Below are 12,626 nucleotides of genomic sequence, written 5' to 3' on the forward strand. Positions count from 1 at the left end.
TTTGTGGGGAATGACCAACCCTGCAGTTTATTTAAAATGTTATATCTTAATTAGTCCAGTGTTAAGGTTTATGGAATTCTGGAAGTGGTAGCTCACGAGGCGATTAAGCAAGTCTGGATATACAGGTTTGACGCAGTTATTGATTAATCCAGTGTTTAAAATGTATATTGTTCCAGCAGTATGAAGAAGTCTAGGTAATTAAATGAGGTAACACTTTTGTGTTCCTCTCCAGTGGTCACTAGGAAGTCTGGATATCGAGATTATGAGAAAGTCTGGTTTTGGAAACTAGCTACCAGCTTGAGTTTACCTGGCCAGCAGTTACTAGGAAGTCTGGGTTTGGTGTTGTATTAAACAATTTGTGTACCTACCCAGCAGATTAACAAAGTAGTGCACTTCTGTAGGTATTGAGTAATATGAGTAATGGAAGTCTGGAAATGGAAAATAGGTAGAACGTAGGATACCTGTCCAGCAGTGATAAGTGGGTAGAACAGTGGAAATGGTAGAGGTCTTGTGTCAGAGTGAATTTGAGGGGTTTTATCTGGTTAATAGGGCAGTTTTTAAAGCTCTTTTAGAGTTGAGATCATATCAATACATTGGATGTATTGTCTATAAGGAGTGACACAAGATTGAAATGACAAGAACTACTTTCATATTTTGCGGACAGTTAACATAGGACCTTAGGAGTAGCTAACCTTTTCTTCATGTGTATCTGTTAGTTTGTTCTTCTACGCAATACTCCCTTGTGTTGCGTTTTTGTGTTGTCATCTTTGTCATGTCAGAATCTTTTCCTACTTTTATATATTCTCTTTTGGGGAGGTGGATGTTAGTTTTGTCTTCACATGTATGTGGTTTTCCTGGTATGTAAATGATGTTAAGAGTTTGGACTTATTACAGAGTGTTGAAGTGTTTTCTTCGGTAAAGAGTGATCATTGTGCTCGAGAGTGAGAGACTCGAGTTCAGGATGAGGCAGATCCTGATAGGAGGTACTAGGTTTATTGGAAGTTGTTGGGAAGTTGGTTAGGTAATGTTTATGCCCTCATGTGAGTGTTTTTGCTCAGGCGTGGCCGGGCAGGCTTGTGGTCCTGGGTGGCTGTCAGGACAGTAGGTGTTTTGGCAAAATGTTGAGAAGTTGTATTTGTCCAGAATCTTATAGATAGAGTGATTATGGCCTATGTAAGAGTTATCTGGTTGTTGTTTTTAAGGAGGAGGGTGTGTATTATTCTGTATCAATATGTTTGCATTTTGTTATCTGTAAAGCTGCATGGAATGTGAGAATTGTATGAAGCATGTAGAATGGTTGTGTGATGAGTTCTCTGAGTGACGCTTGGTCACTTTTGGAGAGATATAGGAACCAGAAGGATGCTCAGTTACCGCTCTCCTATATCTAACCTTACCTGTAACTAAGACATAATAAATAAGCATTTCTTTTCTACATGAACTGGTCTGGAGTGGTCCCTGCTTCATGATTACTTACCTAAGACCCTGGAGAATACTTCACTTTTCATGGAAAATAATACCTTTTGTACACCATTGCACTGGTCTACAGTCAGCCTATCCAACTTCAGCCTTGGCTATCTATTGATCATATGAAGGAGCTATTTCTTAAGGTGGAAATTAGATGTCCGCCATACTTTATATCCTGGCGAAAAAGGTAGAATAAAGTGAGCTGTACATCATGGCACAACCGAAACGAAAACGTCCAAAACACAGAGAGGGTGAGTGACAAGATAACTCCCTGTCACTGAGATAAACATTTTCCAGTACTTGGCCTTCCTTTTCCAAATCATTGGCATCTGGTCCTTACTTCCATTTTGTGTGCTTGGAGTTGACCAAGAATTCTTTATTAGTTTGAGCAATAAAAATAACAATGTGCCTCTCCCCGCCCCCCAGTTTGCTGCCGTTTCTTAGCAGTTTTTTCCTATTCCATAACACGGAAGTGAAAAAAGAATTGCGAAATGGTTCTGTTCCATTTCTTACAGTTCTGCAGATTTAATGTAATCATTACATCAAAGGCCTATAAATCTCATCTTTGCTATGATTTTGGACACGTAAATTTAACAAAACAGTAGCCTCCTACTTAAGTGTCCAAAGCATGTACTATGCCACCCATAGTGTATGGCCGCTGCTTATCAGAATTCCTCATGCGTTGGAAGAGCCTTGATTCATACATCCTGTGTGGAAAGCCTCCACGCCTTGACATTTGAGGTGCCTCACAACAGCAGGAAAAAGCTGTTACTATGGAAACATAGTGCTCTGTTAGTAGACGAGAGAGGTGCTGTTTTTAATTTTCCACTATAATACCTATTTTAAAATAATAATAATGCAGTGGTTGTGTATCCAGTGGCCAATGCTAATGCCAACCTATCACACACAGAGAAGCAGGTGTGCTGTCATCCTGGACTGTGCTCTTTTAACTCTTATCATGGCCGACTGACATCCTCGCCTTACCCTTACCAGAACATTTCCTGCAGCAGCTTGTATAGAGCTGCTCTGTCCTATTCAATGAACCCACATCATAATGCATTGGGCATCATTATGGGTTTGGTGGTGTTTCTTCCAGTAATAACGCCAAACTCAAATATTGTTACCACATGCATTTAACACACAGTAACAGGAAGGATCCACGTGATTTCGAGTTATATGGACCCTTAAATTATTCGCAGTGTTTTGAGTGGGAGGCTAAACTGAGGGGGGCTCTAGTTAGGAGGCGTAGCCTAAGTAGAGGTGGGTGTACTTAGACCACGCCCCCTAACTAGAGTGTTAAGGCGGTCTTGGAAACCCAAATATTACACAGATGATGAGGTGGCCAGAAAAACTCGGGATTCAATAACGGAAATAGACAAAGTGAAAGGCAGAACAAAAAACACCTTTAATACTCGAAGTAAATAAAGCGGGGGCAGCATACAAGCACACAGGGTTATAGATCATACAACAAATACTTTTTATACCAAAAGCATGTCATAATGACAGCATCATAATGCAAAACCTACCAGGTGAGGGGACTGGATAATATTAGTAACTATGTATGTGCTCTATTGGTGTTAAACTTGTAATTGGATAATACCTATCTACTGGCTCCTCCTATGAACACAACTAAATTGATAACAGCAAAAAATACATCACTCTTACAATAGTCTATTGGTTGGCTTTCTGCTGACCACCCCTGGGCTACAGATAGGACAAAGGCTAAATGGGAGATGGGGAAGCAAGGTCCATGGACTGCTTTCCTTCAGTTCAAGAAAATACCATCCCTCCTCTCCTAGGCCATGAGCCAGGGTGATTGCCTTAGTAGTTAACCTTGTGCAGCACCTGGTGTCTGGGAATATACATGAACAGTGAAGTTATCTGTGTCTGTGTCTAATGAATAGTCTAATGAATAGACAGTGTTCTTGAATTATAGGTCATGTGTGAGAGGGCCACATTTGGAATTAGTACACCCTGCATTTATGAGTATTTTAGTTTATATTAATACAAATGTTATGGTCTCCACTGGCACTGTGGACACTCTTGAGCTTTTTCTCCATATGCAGATGTCTTCCAACAAGTGGGTGTGGGGCCCTGGTAAGAGCAGGAGAGCTGGGGCACACTGGCATTATTACCTTTGGTACACCCAGCAATTCAATTTTGATCCAAATCATGGGCTCCAAGCCCAACAAAAGGAGAGTCTGGGAGCACCAAAGATATGACACCAGTACACCCCAACTCTCCTTCTGTGTCTCAGTGAGGGGCCAACAACCAGCAGGCACCCCTTTTAAGGATGCGTGTGGTTAAAGGGCTGCCTCTGGGGTCGGTAACCCCACAGGCAACCCTTTAACCACATGGCTCCTTGAATGAAAGGGTCCCTGCTGGGCGTTGGCTCTTTACTAAGGAACAGAAATGGGCTGGATTGTTTTTGTTTCTGAGTAACAAGCCAACACCCAGCAGGCAGCTGCACAGTTAAAAGGCTGCCTGCAATGTCAGCAATTCGAATTTGAAAAAAGAAGAGGCCGGTCGCTCTTTAACCTTGCACGCTTCAACTAACCGGGTTGCCTGATTGGTCGTTGTAGCTGGGGCTAGTCTGGGCTGAACCCCAGCAGGGCCCGGCTTGCGAGCCTTTCTTGGAGAGTGCCGGTGCTGCACCCTGGCTACCCCTGGTCCACTTAAAGCCGTGGTTATTCCACATTTTGGAGTGACATTGTACTCCATTAAGGAAAAACGGTAAGACCATAGGCGGTAAGACCGCCTGGATAATACTGCATCCAATAATTCTTTTGTCTGGAGGTAATTTGGAATATGGATTCCAAAACACATAATAGTGCAGAGTGGTCAAACATGTGGTATGTGGAATTACCACATGTTTTACTGTTACTGAAAAACTTGTAATGCAGTCTTTAGCCTCAGTTTCCGGCGAGAGCCCTCAAGCGGGCAGAAGCGGGGGGACAGACCATTACCATTACAGGGCAAATGCCTGGCTAGACTGCTGCATAAAAGCTTAAAGGGCTGGCCTCTGGCTGATTTAAGGTTGTTTCACTGCATGTGCACATCATCATCCCTCTGTTTCTATTCATTTGAGGGACAGTCAGAGCTGAGACCACTCTATACAATACAATGATTTTCTGTTAGCATAATTTAGGTTACTGTGCTGATACACCTGGGCCAGAGCCCCTCCCTTTAATGGTTATCAACGTAAAAAAGCAGTTGGCAACATTTAAATAGCTCATGTTAACAGTATTGGGGCAAGGATTTGGAAGGAGATGGAACAATATTCAAATGTGCATGAGTGGGGGGGGAGTATGATCTGAGATTTAAAAATGGACCGCCCGCGGCCTCCTCCTGCCTGGGCTGCTGGGGGCATTGCCATGTGGCCCTGGTTTGATTTGTAAAAAGCTCCCTTTCTGCCCCTAGAGCTGAGGGCACAATTCAGGTACTGATTTGGATACTTTTCACTAGGATCTATGGGCCTCATTAGGAATTCGCCAATAATGATGTGTTATTTCTGCAGAATTACTGCCAAACTCATTTACCCTTACCACCGCTTAGTCATGTGGCTATATCGCAGGATTATGAGTGGTGGTAAGGCATAGTTTATCTACATTTGTGGAATCCATAAGACGCAATGGAGTTTTCTTTTAGGTTTAATGCAAGCAGTAATTCACTGCTATAAATTACCATATTTCTGGTAGTGAAGTGGTGGCTTTACCTCCATTTGTATGCTGGAGGTACATCGTCCAGTTCACCTCAAAACCCAGAGTTTGGCGGTGCATTAAAGTTGGCGGCAATTCCGTTACAGCCAAAAAGAGACAGTCATGGAATTATGTGAACTTTTTACTGCACTGCCAAATATACTAATGAGGCCCAATGTGATTTCCACAAAGTCAGTTTATTTGTATTTTTTATTTATTTATAGTGTAATTGGGTAGTTAAAACCTTAAACACTTATAAAAAATTAAAAACATATCATATTGAATCAAATTGAATTAGATGACATTTCATATAACAATTTCCTATCACCAATACAAAATCAATACAGCACTTGCACAAATATAAAACATCACATCAAATTACATTTCATATATCGATTTCGTAACACGGATATAAAATAAATATACCACTTATACAAATACAACAGCCAAACATATCAAATCGCATTTCATATAACAGTTCCTTGTCCTGAGTGTGAGGTCAATATTGCACCATTTTACTTTTAGCAATTTAGCGAATCAAAAACCAAAAGGCAATTAAAAGCAAACATATCTTTATGGCACCAATCTTTATAAAACCTAATACTCCATTATTCTAATTAAAATTCATTCCACAATCCTAATTCCCATTTACAGTGGTACATTTACAGGTAGATCTTTCAACTTTCTTTAAACATTTTCTCCATAATAGTAAGCTGCACTGATATACATCAGCGGTTCTGTTGCATAAATACCTGACCAAAATTCGTCCGATGTTACCATCCTAAAATCATGAATTAGGTCTTTATACCCTCTATGATACAATTCAAGCAATTTCTCACAATCAGTTAGGTGGTGTCTTATTGTTTCAATCTCATTTTGGCACAACCTGCACACCATTTCTGCTCTATGTACTTCAGGCACCAACATATTCATAGCAGGGCAGTATATTAAATTAAATCTCAGTAATGTAATAAATCTAGAAAATAAATCTAGAAAAGTGATGATTTCCTTCCTTCCATAAATAGCTACATGGCTGCTTCAATACCTTATAAGCTGTATGCTTCACATCGTCGCTTTTTTCCAAACAGCTCTTCATTTTGCGAAGGCCCCAATAGATAGCCTTTCTCTTCAAAATTTTGAAAAACCTATTCAAATCAGTTTTCTCATTATGTAAGTTCATATTGATATCACTTCAAAAGTTGAGAGATGTATCAGTCAGATCTTTCATAGCCACATTCGTATTCTTCTGCTCAGCCATACATCTGCCCATTACTTTCAATTAACTATCTTCATTGTCAATCAGCGACATAATTTTAAAGTATAGCTTACAGCACTTTTCATTGAGTAGTAAGGGATGTAAGTCCCAATTCACTTCTTATAGCCTCTATTGGAGTAGATTTAGCTGGCATAAAGCAGGTCTCCATAATTTCCCTTCGATTTTTCCTAAGTCTTCCAAGTATCTAGCAGCCAGTGTTTCAATCGCATATAAGGCCCCCGGGACAATACAACTCTTATAAATCTCCAGTAGCCCCTCCAAGGAGTGGCCGCCCTTGAAAGCCATATAAGATCGAATCACATTCCATTTTTTTGTCACCTTACTTTAAATCATCTCACAATAATAGTTTCGGGGGGGGATTATCCCTAACTAACATACCCAAATATGGGTATGTATCTACCACCTCAATCGGCTGAGAAATAATTTTCCATTGGGACTTATATTTCTTTTTCCTACAGCCCCCAAAAACCATAATCTTAGTTTTCTCTACATTAATGCTGATATTATTCTCAAAGCATACCTTTGCAGCTCGTCTAAAGACTTCTGCAGGCCAATTGGGGTTTTGTCCATCAATACTGTGTCATCTGTATATGACATCCAGCTGACAAGGTACTCTCCGATCTTCGGTGGATGGTTGTTAGTATTCTCCAGCCTATCGCCCATATCTGCGACATACAGATTATATAGGACTGGTGAGGTGACGCAGCCTTGTTTAAGGCCCAAATTAGTGATAATAGATTGTGATCTATGTATCCTTTTATTCAAGCTGATGCAGACTGTTGTATTGCTATACGTTTCTCTTAACAGATGTAATACAAAGGGATTAATTTTCCAATTTGCTAGCTTACACCATAATTTGTCTCTGACAACACAATCAAAAGCTCTTGAAAAATCTATAAAACAAACATATCAATTCCTATCTATGTTCTTCCGTGTTTCAGCAATGATGCGATTTAATGCCACCATATCAAGTTAGTTGAAGCCTGATCTAAAGCCCGTCTGACAAATTGATAGTATCTTATTTTCAGTGCTCCAATCTTTTATAATTTGCAACAGCAAAGAACAAAAGATTTTACAGCTTGAATCTGCCATCGCTAACAACCAGTAGTTTTCCGAGCAGCTTCTATTTCCTTCTTTATGAATTGGAATACATATGGCTTTGCGCCAGGGATTTGCCCACTTTTCCATATGCATGTGTAATATTCCAACAAAATCTGTCCCCACCTCCTCGGGTTACGTTTAAGAACAATGTTAGACAATTTGTCTGGCCTTGGAGCTCTCAATGCTTTCATCTTGTTTATAATATTTAAAATATCCTTAATACCAAAGGGAAAAATTGTATTCATGCCATTTAATCTAATTTCTCTAATAACCTCCAGTCTATTTTCTCTGTAATAGAGTGTGGATATAAATTTCGCCCATACATCCATAGTGATTGTATTAATGTCTGTACGACACTGGCGATATAAATACCAACATTTTTTGGAATCATGAGTGTGGCATGAAGTCAGAATCATTCTCCAATTAGCATTATTAATATCCCACCTATAAGCTCTTAGCCAGTTTTTGTATTTTGTACGGAGGCTGGCTATTCTTTGGAGTTTCCTAGTTTCTGACATATACATATCTTTCTTAATAGGATTTATGTCCATCTTGAGACTCTTCTTCCTTTCAACTATGTGACTATCATATATGTTCTTATGTTTTTTCCCATCCTGTGGGTCAGTAGTATCCTGTATAATTCCCAATAAATTCCCAATAGCCTTTAAGCCATTACAGGCAATCTCTTGACCATCTATATTTAGGATATCAAACATTTCACCGAATTTATTTAAATGTTTGTCTGTCCAACTTAACCTATTAAAAGCCCCATTAACTTGAATATTCATACTTTCACCTATTAAATACTTTCTACCTTGGCGGCCAAATAGACAACATTTCAATACTTTATGATCACTGAGTGATATATGAATGTGGTGAAAGCTTTTAAGTAATTTTAATAAGCCAACATTTATGAACATGTAATCAAGTCTGTAGCTCGCCTTCCCATTAGACCAGGTTGAATGATTGTCCCCAAAGGTATCTGGTTCTAAAAATGATAAACCCCAGCTCTGTAATATATTTAGCCAAGCTAACCCATTAGTAATCTGTCTGGAATGCTTTTGATCAGGGCCCATATTCCCTAACAACAATGGAGGGGCTTTATCAAAATCCCCACAACATTCCTCCCACTCTTCCATTAACTAGCCCTCTATAGTATCCATTATGGTCTTTCCCATCTGCTCAATGCAACTCCCCCCAGGACAGGAATATACATTTATCAAAAGTAACTCCTCCTGATCAACCAAATTACCTATTATGACGCACATAACATAATCTGACATACCAAATTTCCCATAATCTCTAATGGTTAGGGGGCATTTAACACCAACACAAAGTCCTCCCATAGGGCGTCCCTTATCTCCAGCTATTGCAGGTTTCGTCATAATATTATATCCATCCATAACTATCGTCCCCCTTACACAGGTTTCTTGGAGTGCAAAAACATCACCACTTTTTAACAAAAGAGTTTCCATTTCCACCTTATATACCTCGCTTTCTCTAGAATTTAGGCCAGATCTTTCCATATTAACAGGTACATCTAGGAATTTAACCACCAACTCATTACTTTCTTGTGGATCTTCCTTATCCTTACCTCCTAAGTCTGTATCCTCCTATAGATCCTTGATTTTACCATTTCCTAAGAGACATCTTTCCAACCCTTTATCTTTAGGTTTAGGCTTATTTTTCACTCCCACTTGAACTATGAGATTTGCATTTAACTCAAACCTATTAGCAACTTTAATGCATTCCACATCATTTAGTGCGGTATCTGCTAAGGCCGGACAATTTTTCTTAACAAGTGTTTTCCTTTTGGGTTTACACAACTTGTTTTTATTTTTGTTTCCTTTTTTATAATTTCTTTTACGGTCAATCGCCGTCCAAGACCTTGAGAGCATGCTAGACCACCTTCTTGATCTATGTCTACTACTATAGTATTTCCATCACCCCCCTCTTTCTCTTCCGTAACTATAATGTCCTCACTACTACTCCTCTGCTCCTTTTCTTCCTCTGTTACCAGAATACATAATTCACTCCGATCCCCTTTCTGTTCACTAATAGCTACATTTGATAGGGGGAACCCCTTCCTATTTTCCCAATCTGTAGGAATTATGTTCAACAAAGCCTTCATATTCTCATTAACCATAACAACCATTTCCTTCACCGTTTGTTGCTCATTCACGAGATTAGTACAGATCCCCAATAAGACATCCACAGTGACTATTAGAGAATCTATTTTTTCCCTCGAGTGCCATGTGTTTTCATCCTCCCCCTCATTGTCTCTCCAGGAGCAATCACCTTCATTATCTGCTTCCATTAATGAGTTGTCCTGTGCCAATTTCTCGAGGTCGAGTGTGATGGAGTGATTTGTCCCAGTTACATTATTCATACTTAAAGAAGCCTCTGCACTTTTTTTCCATTTGACTCATGGCTGTGCCTATAGTCAGGCCCATTGAATGGCAGCGAATGTCATAGCATACATTTATTAATTAATTATTATCTATCATAGAGCTATTCCCAGGAATGGGGATAACACCCCCCCTAGTGAAGTCTTTTACCAAATACATCTTAGTTAAAAAGTCCAGTATTTTCGGTTGCTCCAACACTGTAGTTTCCTTTATTTCCCTAGATTATTTACCCGTTGGTGTTTTGGAAATAGGGGTAAAAATCACAGTGTTATTTTAACTTTTCTTTCTGTTATCATTTGATCTTAATTTAGGCGCCATTTTAACTTGGTCGATTCCACAAACCTCAGACTTTTCTGAAGAAATTAGGGCCTGTTATTTGAATAGTTTATAAAGTGCTACTTCTCCTCTAGTATCAGTGTGTCTCTATGTAAACCATGAATTCCTCTAAAACCACTTAATATAAAATAGTACAATAATATAAAATTTGCAGTTGATAAAAACAAAACAATGACAGTTTTAAAGTGCAAGTGCAATATATTATATTATTATATTGGGCAATGGGAGATAACAATTCAAATTCCTCAGTATAACCAATAAATAACCTGTACCCGTCGGGTAATACAATCAGTATTGCGAGTATAACAGCTCAATTAATATCCGATTATACTCTCAAATAAAAACCACATTTTTCTGTCAAATATACTTTTAGGAAAATTATCACAATCCCATAGTACAAAAGCGGAGTTGTTGTGAGAGACAGAGAGTAATAGGCACCCTGATCTTAAAATGAAAAGAAAGGCCAATGGGGGAGAATAAACTTCGCAACCCCCACAGCTTAACGTCAATCAGCTATAGTCAGTTTCAATGTTCCATAGCATATAGGTTCAATGAGGGAGAGCACACCTCGCAGCCCCAAGACGTTATGGGCCCACTTCTGGCATAAGGCATAATCTGTTTAAAAAAACTAACTTCATGCTTAGTGTGAGCTGTAGGGGAACACCAGAAAAGTTAAAACTCTCAAACAGTGATGTGTTGCAGGGCGAGGAAAGCCCGAGAGCTTAATGAACTGCCAGAGTCCGTCTCTCATAACCCACCCCCCGCCCTGCCCTGTAACTTTCCACAAAAAATCTCCTTGTAAGAAATACGAAAATAGAAAATGTTTCTCCATGCCAGTACCATCTTACTGCCGGGTATTTTACTTAATCCTTCGCACTTCACGCTTTCCCAGTTGGACAGTCCGCTATGCACAACCTGCAACTCCGATACCTGCTAGAAAGGTTTATGATTCTTTCCGGCTTCCCGCTTTCAGCCAAAAAGCCCAGACGGCTGCTCCTCGTCCTTTTCCCCTCAGGACTTAACACTGCAAGGTTGAGTGGGCTGGTCTTATATGCAGAAGTTCCTGTTTCCGCGATCAGCACGTCAGGATTCCTTAAAGGGACAGGTATCCCAGCAGAATGCACAACGCTGCACCGACATAGCTAACAGGTGAATTTAAAAGTTATTTGCCCAAACAGCTGCTCCTCGCCCTTGTCTCCTCAGGGTTTAACGCCACAAGGGCGAGTGAGCTGGCCTTATATGCAGAAATTCCTGTTTCCGCGGTCAGCACGTCAGGATTCCTTAAAGGGACAGGTATCCTAGCAGAATGTACAACGCTGCACCGGCACAGCTTGCAGGTGAATTTAAAAGTTATTCAGCCAAACAGCTGCTCCTGGCCCTTGTCTCCTCAGGGTTTAACGCCGCAAGGGCGAGTGGGCTGGCCTTATATGCAGAAATTCCTGTTTCCGCGGTCAGCACGTCAGGATTCCTTAAAGGGACAGGTATCCTAGCAGAATGTACAACGCTACACCGGCACAGCTTGCAGGTGAATTTAAAAGTTATTCACCCAAACAGCTGCTCCTCGCCTTTGTCTCCTCAGAGCTTACCCAGGTGCATTCTGTCTTCGTGACCAGGGCATGGGCTCAGTTTACCCAGATGCCAGATGCGATATGCAATGAGATATACAGCACTGTCTCCCCAAGCAAGCAGGTAGGTTAGGCTGTTAGGTGGTGCATTAGTGCTTTAATGCCACCCATAAACTGAATCTATTGCATTAGACAACCGATAGTGATAAATGGCATATGAGGAGGGACACAAACCTTGTAGGTGCTTTTTGGGTCATTTCCTGTCCCTTGGCTTCCAATGACCATACTAATCCATTTCCACCCAGTTCCTGCCCCTCCCCACCCAAAACACCTCCTAATGGAAACTCTTTGAGCTCACATTATTGAAGCCTTACGATCAAATTTTGCAATCGAACTGCCTGCCGGTGTTTTTTGAAAGCAGTCTTCTGAGATTTAACTACTTAATTGGAGATGTAAACTAGGTACCGGTGTAATAGGAATGCCTTCACCAAATCTTCTGTCAGCCAATATACGTGTCTCTCACTGAAGTCCTGTTAAAAACAAGCATTGACAAAGTCATAGCAGGGGCATGACAGTTTGATTTAGAAAGACCGCTCTGTGCGGTCACAGAGCAGTCTTTCGAAATTGATATTTTTTTGGTTCGTTTAAAAAAAAAATGTCTTTTGACCTAATACCGAGAAGGGAACAGAGAACAAAAGAAAGAGACATACAAAGGGTTGGTGTAGGAAGATAGCCTACAATAATAAGAACACCCAATAGGAGATGGGAATAGGGTAAA

The sequence above is a fragment of the Ambystoma mexicanum genome, chromosome 1p (assembly GCF_040938575.1).
Source record: "Ambystoma mexicanum isolate Mex_15411 chromosome 1p, UKY_AmexF1_1, whole genome shotgun sequence".
NCBI lineage: Eukaryota > Metazoa > Chordata > Amphibia > Caudata > Ambystomatidae > Ambystoma > Ambystoma mexicanum.